The following is a 7,853-nucleotide window of genomic DNA, read 5'->3' as shown; positions in this document are numbered from 1 at the left end:
TATAGCTAAGTCCCCATCCTTGGGCAGGAAACCTGTCATGTCCCAGGCCAGAGCTAGTCCTCCCCAAGGCCACTCATCTAGGAGAGCCCTGGGAGCAATGTGGAGACAGAACTGAGGCCAACAAAGCCCAGCCCCCATTCTTCCCACAGGTGTCAGACACTAGCCTCTTGGAGCTGCACACTTCTCTCCGCACGCGTGCACCCATTCTACCTGCTGTTCCCTGTTAACTGCGTGTTCTGTAAAAGGTGCTCCGCCTCATCCCTGCAGGTAAAGGGGCCCATTCATTTTGTATCCTGTCCAGGTCTGGTATAACATGAACCCCAGTCATTAATTCTACTCTGCAAATCATTAGCTATAAATAGTCATTTAGTGTTTTCTCCTGGTAGTTTGTTCACCCCAAACTTGGACACGCAGCTGTGTGCACATGTGTGTTTCTTTGGCACACGATCTTATAAGTAGAATTGCTGAGTCAAAAGAGTCACTCATTCAACGAGCACCTAAAGAGTGCCTAGTAATTGATGGACACTGCTCTAGGTGCTGGGGAGACATCAAGGAGATAAAAGGCACACGTTCGTGCTTTGGTGGAGCTGACATTCCAGTGGAGGAAGTTTCCAGTTTTTATCTTGACAGATGTTGCCACAATGCTGTCCACAATTACCAACATCCTCAGCCCGCTCCTGGAGTGGGAGCTTTGAGGCGGGTGGTTGGATTCCCTGGCCTTTGTCTCTGCAAGATCTTCAGGGTCAGGGCCGGGAACGGTCCATCTGGGGACGTCCGTGGGCAGTGTGTATGTGTCACGGGGAGACCGGAATGGAAGGGTCCACTGCAGAGCGGGGGGGCTGGGTTGGGGGGGGTGAGGAGGATGGTTCACGCGATATCTGCAAAGAAGCTTCATTGATCACACCACTAGGGGGACTACAGGAGGTAGGGAGGAACAGTCCAAGTTGGAATCGTCCTCCCAGGTAATACCCCTTCAGGAGGTAGAGATGGAACAGTCAGATCTGGGAGGTACCACTGGGTAGGGGGCGTCTATTCTGGAACAAACCATTGTGTGGGCTGGAGAGGCCCTAAGGGCTGCTACCATCCCCGCACAAGGGGATTGCGCACAAGCCCCCGATGGAGGCAGGAGTGGCACTTCCTTGACCGTCCGCAGCCCACGCTCATTCTCCCGGTTCCCAGCCAAGTCCCAGGTAAGCACCCGTTATACGACCGAGACCCCCACCTTTCCCAGGCTTCCGTCGCAGCTTCTTCGGCCCCGCCCTTCTTGGTTCCTTGACTTTGAATCGGTGGCTTGCGCGTGCAGGGCCTAGCGATTGGATCCCAGGAGAAGGGAGCGGGCCCCAAGGCTCGTCTTGGGATCTCATTGGTCAGCCCGAGCTTTCGCCAATCCCACGGTTCTCCGGTGCGCGGAAGGGACGTCAGCCCCACCCCGGTCGCGCGCCCCGCTCCACTGGGCGCAGGCGCGGTGGGTGCTTGACAGGCGTTCGAGGCCTATGGTAGTGGGGCTTTCGTGATGGTGAGCAAGTTCGAATCCCGTCTCCGTGCATCAGTGTGTTAACTTGTCAAAGGGACTGAAGGTGGTACTCCTGAAGCCAAATTCAGAGATTACTGGCTCATAGCTATGCTCTGCCTCTTAGTGCAACGGTGTTGGGAGTTGACTTCGTGTGTTCCCCGCTCATCCTAAGCTCAGTCACAAGCCCAGCAGGTGTGCGTCCCCTCGCACTTTTTCTTGCAGCGCTTCCATTCATTCGTTCTCTCCACTGCTAAAATTGCATCGTCAGATTTGGGATTTAGGGAAATTTCACAGAACTCACTTTATTAAGCAGAAATCCTGCCTGATCGACTATCCAGGACCACAGAACAGGGCTCCTTAGAGGAGCCCGGGCCCTCAGCAGTTGGTGCTTTCGGGATTGGATATCCCCCCACGTGGGTTTTCCTTTTGCTGTTAATTCCAGAAATACGTTAAGGACCTGAAACCAGGTTTAGCTTGAAACCACACTGCAATCCAGTACTATTTTTAAAAAAGATTTTATTTATTTATTTGTCAGAGAGAGAGGGAGAACAAGCAGGGGGAGCAGCAGACAGAGGGAGAAGCAGGCCTCCCGCTGAGCAAGGAACCCAGTGGGGGACTTGATCCCAGGACCCTAGGATCATGGCTGGAGCCAAAGGCAGATGTGTAACGACTGAGCCACCCAGGCATCCCTGCAATCTAGTTTTAAAACTAAATATTATTATTTTTTTTTTGGTGGGCAGCAAAGTTTATTGAGCGATAATATAAAGCTCCGGAAGAAGGAGGGGACCTGAGAGCGTTGCCTACCACATTAATTTTATCTAAAGGCAACGCTTGTGTTCACAACATTATATTTCCAACATTTCCTCTTGTGATGCATAATAAAGTGGGGGAGGCTATATAGTCAGAAATAGAAGTAAAGTGAAAGTATGGGACAAAAAGGCAAACTCTAAAAGTGTACGTGAGCATATGCGAATGAACCGAACTCTTGATCAAATTGATAACTCACAGAGAGAGTATTCTTCCAGATAACTTTCTTTGGTTGTGTTAATATGGGTCATCACACAGAGGAAGGGCTCCATTTACCCAGCCTTCAGTATACAATTTTGTTTTCTTTCTGTCAAGATTTCTGAATGCCTCCTGTTTGTTTTAATCAGGATGCTGTCGTTTACCAGAAGCTCATTTCTCTAGGACAAGGGCAGACTGGGAAGAGAGTCTGTTTACATCTGTTACTTGTCTGAAATTGCCTAGGAATACAAGAGTCAGAACTCAAAGAACTTGGGCAAGAAGTTTGTCTGGAGCTGACTCACTCTCCTCTCAGGTCCCCTCACCATTCCAGCCCTTGAAGTAGACCAGGTCAGGCTAGCTGCTGTGGGCCATGACCCCAGTGTGGTGCTTGTCATTAGCTCTTTCTTAGAATTCCACTCTGATCTCTCTCTTTCTGTATCAGAATGACTGCTGAAAAGCCATTATTTATGTAACTGCCTCTACTTACGACTGTCTGCCCTATGGACTCTAACATGGCTCTAAGACCCCCACACTGCTGCGCTGGTGGCTCAGTGGCTAAGCGTCTGCTTTCAGCTCAGGTCATGATCTCAGGGTCCTGGGATCGAGACCTGCATTGGGTTCCCTGCTCAGTGGGAAGCCTGCTCCTCCCTCTCCAACTCCCTCTGCTTGTGTTCCCTGTCTTGCTGTATCTCTCTCTGTCAAATAAATAAATAAAATCTTTAAAAATAAAAAAAGTGAAATCCCCACATTATACTCCTCTTCTGGAGAATGCATAGGAACGGGACTGTTAATAGCTGCCCGGACAAACCCCAAAGCCAAAAGCCAACACACCCTGCTGGGATTTTGAGTGGATTGTGTTGAATCTATAGAGCAGTCTGGGTAGAATTAATATCTTAACAATATTGAGTCTTCTGATCTATAAACATGGTATACCTGGCTACTTATTTATGTCTTTCATTTTTCTCAGCAATGTTTTGTAGTTTTCTGTGTCTAAGTTTTACATATCTTTTGTCAGAGTTATACCTGAGTATTTCCTATTTTTGATGCTACTGTGAGTAGAATTGTTTTCTTAATTTCATTTTCCAATTTGCCAAAATTTTGTTTAGAATTTTTCATTTCGTTAACTTTTTTTTTTTATAGCTTCTATTGTATTTGCTACATGGATGGTCATATAGGTGATCGTAGTAACTTTTTACTTTTTATTTTCCAATATGGATGCCTTTTATTTCTTTTTCTTATCTGACTGCAGTGGCTCCAACTTCTAGTACAGTATTGAATAGAAGTGATGAGAGCGGAAATCCCTGTCCTGTTTCTGAGGTCAGAGAGAGAGCATTCAATCTTTCACCATTAAGTATGGTGTTAGCTGTGATTTTCCACAGATGCCTGTTATCAGGCTGAGTAATGTTTCTTCTGTCCCTTGTTTGCTGAGAGGTTTTATCAGAAATCAATGCTGAAGTTTTTAAAATGCTTTCTTCTACCTCTGTTGAAATGATCATATCATTTTTTTTTCTTTTTGTTTGTTAGCATGGCGAAAGAGCATAGGTTTTCAGATGTTAAACCTGCCCTGCACCCCTGGATAAAACCCTAGCTCCATGATGTGTTATCCTTTTACTATAATGTTGTATTTGGTATGATAAAATTTTTAAATTTTGTGTCTGTGATTACAAAAACATGGGTCTGTAGTTTTCTTGTCTAATGTCTTCGTCTGATTTTTGTGTCAGGCTGTAATGCCAGCTTCATAGAATGAGTTGGCAAGTATTTTCTCCTCTTCGGTTTTTTTTTTTAAAGATTTTATTTATTTATTTGACAGAGAGAGATCACAAGTAGGCAGAGAGGCAGGCAGAGAGAGAGGAAGGGAAGCAGGCTCCCTGCTGAGCAGAGAGCCCGACGCGGGACTCAATCCCAGGACCCTGAGATCATGACCTGAGCCGAAGGCAGTGGCTTAACCCACTAAGCCACCCAAGCGCCCCTCTCCTCTTCGGTTTTAAAGGATCTATGTAGAATTGGTATTTTCCCCCTTAAGTATGTGGTAGAATTTGCCAGTGAAGCCATCTAGTTATTTCTTTTTTAAGGATTTTATTATTTTTTTAAAAGATTATTTATTTATTTATTTGACACAGAGTGAGAGAGAGAGAGAGAGAGAGAGATCAGAAGTAGGCAGAGAGGCAGGCAGAGAGAGAAGGGGAAGCAGGCTCCCTGCTGAGCAGAGAGCCCAATGTGGGGATCGATCCCAGGACCCTGGGATCATGACCTGAGCCGAAGGCAGAGGCTTAACCCACTGAGCCCCCTAGGTGCCCCAAGATTTTATTATTTTTAAGTTATCTCTATACCCAAGGTGGACCTTGAACTTATGACCCCAAGATCAAGAGTCCCTTGCTCTTCCCCACTGAGCCAGCCAGCTGCCCCCTCCCCTTAAGTATTTAGTAGGATTTGCCAATGAAGCTATCTAGTTACCTATTCCTTTTTGAGTGAGCTTGGGTAATTTTTTCTTTTGATGAAATTGTCCATTTTATCTAAATTGTCAGATTTATTAGTGCGAAGTTGTTCATATTTCCTTAGTCATCCTTCTAATACCCATAGAACCAATAGTGCTATCACGTCGGTCATTCCTGACAGTGATAATTTGTGCTGTTCTATCTGGTAATTCATCATTGACTTTGGCCTCGTACCTGACTTGCCCCAAAGAAGAGGCTCCACACCCAGTCCTGTAAACTTGCCTGCGGATTAGCTCTTGAGTCACTCTGATCATCTGTATCTCTGATCATCTTGGCCCTTCGTAGTGTGAATGGAACAACCTACTCTTCTTATGCTTCCTAAATTCCTAAACTCCTTCATCCTTTCATTCCTGCTAGAGTTTGAGCTCTCTTAAAGCAAGAAAAAGGCTTGACACCCCCCTCTTTTTTTTGGCATCCCTCTGGGTGCCGTGCGACACAGAGCTGGGTACACAGTAGGTACACAATGCATAAGTGAGGACTGATCATCCCCGCCTATAATAAACATTTGGGGTTTTATTTTGACATAACTTCATTAACATCCAAGCTGGAGCTTTTCCCTCCATAAAAAGCTTCCTGTTTCACAGGAGCTGCAATTATTCACAAAGACTGTATGGAGTGTGAACTGATTTAACTGAAGTCACGGTTGCTGAGTGAGAACCACAGAGTTAAGGAGAATTTCAGAGATGACACTATTTCACTTTGAGGGGTGTGGATACAGGGTCCAGGACTGAGAACCAGACTGCAGCTTTACGTAAGCCCAGCTGAGGAAGTAAAAAATTCAGCTTCCCTCCTGACTGTTTGAGCTGGGCATTGGACTGTGTCCCAACCTTCAGAGATCTCTGGTTTCTGAGAAGAGGAGCCTTTTTGAGGTGAGGAGAAGAGAACTCGGTGACACCTGCTCTTGGATTCAGTCAGGGACCCTCTGAAGAACCCTTGGGCTGAGGGATGGGCTGCTGTTTCAGAGCCCGCAGTAAAGCAGGAACTTGCGGTTCCAGTTGCTTCTTGCCAAAGCCTCAAGACACTTGAAATAGGTGGGAGGCTGGCACGCAAAAGAAAAGAGATTTTGTGTAGCTTAGAGCATAGCATTGAACGAATTGCAGAATCGGCAGCCACACAGGAAGGGGGTGCTGGTATCCCAGTGATGTCCCTAAAGACTTGACCCGCTGGCAACATGCCAGGCACCCATTTGGTATGGTTGTGGGGAGGAAAAGAGGCATCTGTCACCCTCTTCCCCCTCCAGCAGGGATAACCCATCGCAGGCCAGCACTCTGAGGTCACCGTTTGATCCTTTCCACAACCAGGGCTCTGGGAGGACAGATTTGGTTGGGGCTTTTGAGCCGGTCCTTGAAATGAGTTTGTGCACAGGGTCTCAGGATGAATAACCAAGCGGTCAAGGGGGGCAGTATTGACTTCCCGGAGGAGGGGTATTGGCGACACCGGGAGGCGTTAGCCTAGCTAATTCACCGTGAACCATCTCCCTTTCATTCAGTTACTCATTTTTAAAAAAGGTTTTATGTATTTATTTGACACACACCCACAGAGGGCACAAGCAAGGGGAGTGGCACAGGGAGTGGGAGTAGCAGGCATCCAGCTGAGCAAGGAGCCCAATGCGGGACTTTATCCCAGGACATTGGATCATGACCTAAGCCAAAGGCAGATGCCTAAGTGAGCCACCCAGGTGCCCCTAAAGTATAGATGATTTGATGAGTTTTGGCATATACATACACCTGTGAAGCCAGCTCTACAATCGAGATAGTTAACGTATGCATCTCCCCCAACAGTTTCCTTATCCTCCTTTGGAATTCCTCCCTTCCAGCCTTTGCTCCTACTGTCCTATCCCCATGAAACCACTGTCTGCTCTTTGTTTGTATTTCCTAGAATTTTATATAAATGGGATCATACTGTATATATTCTTTCTCATCTGGCTTCGTTCGCTCAGCATAATTATTTTTAGATTTATCCTTGTTGTTGCTGTGATGTGCTAATTCCATAGCCCTATCTAGCAAGTCTCAAGTTTCCAATTTTACACTCTCATTCCTTTGGCTAAAGGCTCTGATAACATTTATAACACACACACCCTTGGGCTATGTAAAATTTAGACATTATCAACCATCCAGGTGAAGATCATGTCAGATCTTTGTTTTTGGAGAAGTGGTTGTGTTAGAAGTGTGATAGGGGTAAGGTGAAAAGAACAAGGCTTCTAGGCATATGAGAAGTGTCCCTGACAGAAACCAGTAAAACAGGGAAGGGAGGCTGACTCCTGAAAACAAACGTTTCCTTCCAGCCTCCCAATGTTGTATGTATTTGCAAAACACTGTAAAGTGCAATAGAATAAGGTGTGCCCAGAGGTACCTGGGTGGCACAGTCGGTTAGGTGTCTGCTTTCAGCTCTGGTCATGATCTCAGGGTCCTGGGATCAAGCCCTGCCACCAGCTCCCTGCTCAGTGGGGAATCTGCTTCTGCCCTCTCTCTGCCCTTCCCCCTACTTGTGCGCTCTCTCCCTCTCTCTCTCAGACAAATAAATAAATAAATAAATAAATAAGATCTTTAAAAAACAAACAAACAGGGGCCCCCCGGGTGGCTCAGTGGTTAAGTGTCTGCGTTAGGCTCAGGTCATGATCCCAGTATCCTGGGATCGAGCCCCCACATCAGGCTCCCTGATCAGCGGGAAGCCTGCTTCTCCTTCTCCAGCTCCCTGCTGCTTGTGTTCCCTCTCTCGCTGTCTTTCTCTCTCTCTGTCAAATAAATAATTAAATAAAATCTTTAAAAACAATCAAACAAATAAAAAAACAAGGTGTGCCTGTAGAGGGCTGGTCCTGTGGCTTTCCTCAGCTTACTTTA

The 7,853-nt window shown here is 46.5% G+C and overlaps 1 protein-coding gene across 3 annotated transcripts in view; it reads left to right on the top strand.

Moving 5' to 3' along the window:
- Nucleotides 1-950: 950 nt before the first annotated feature.
- Nucleotides 951-7,853, top strand: part of PAGE4 (PAGE family member 4) — a 143,160-nt gene continuing 136,257 nt past the window's right edge. For 2 of the 3 annotated variants that reach the window (XM_044235494.1, XM_044235490.1), the window contains exon 1: nt 1,129-1,190. The gene's annotated coding sequence lies outside the window, so the exon portion shown is untranslated. Of the gene's footprint in view, nt 1,191-7,853 lie in introns of all 3 variants that reach the window. The other variant, XM_044235495.1, reaches the window with a different exon arrangement.

This window comes from Neovison vison, chromosome X, assembly GCF_020171115.1.
Source record: "Neovison vison isolate M4711 chromosome X, ASM_NN_V1, whole genome shotgun sequence".
NCBI lineage: Eukaryota > Metazoa > Chordata > Mammalia > Carnivora > Mustelidae > Neogale > Neogale vison.
This window is presented reverse-complemented; position numbering and strand designations above follow the sequence as displayed.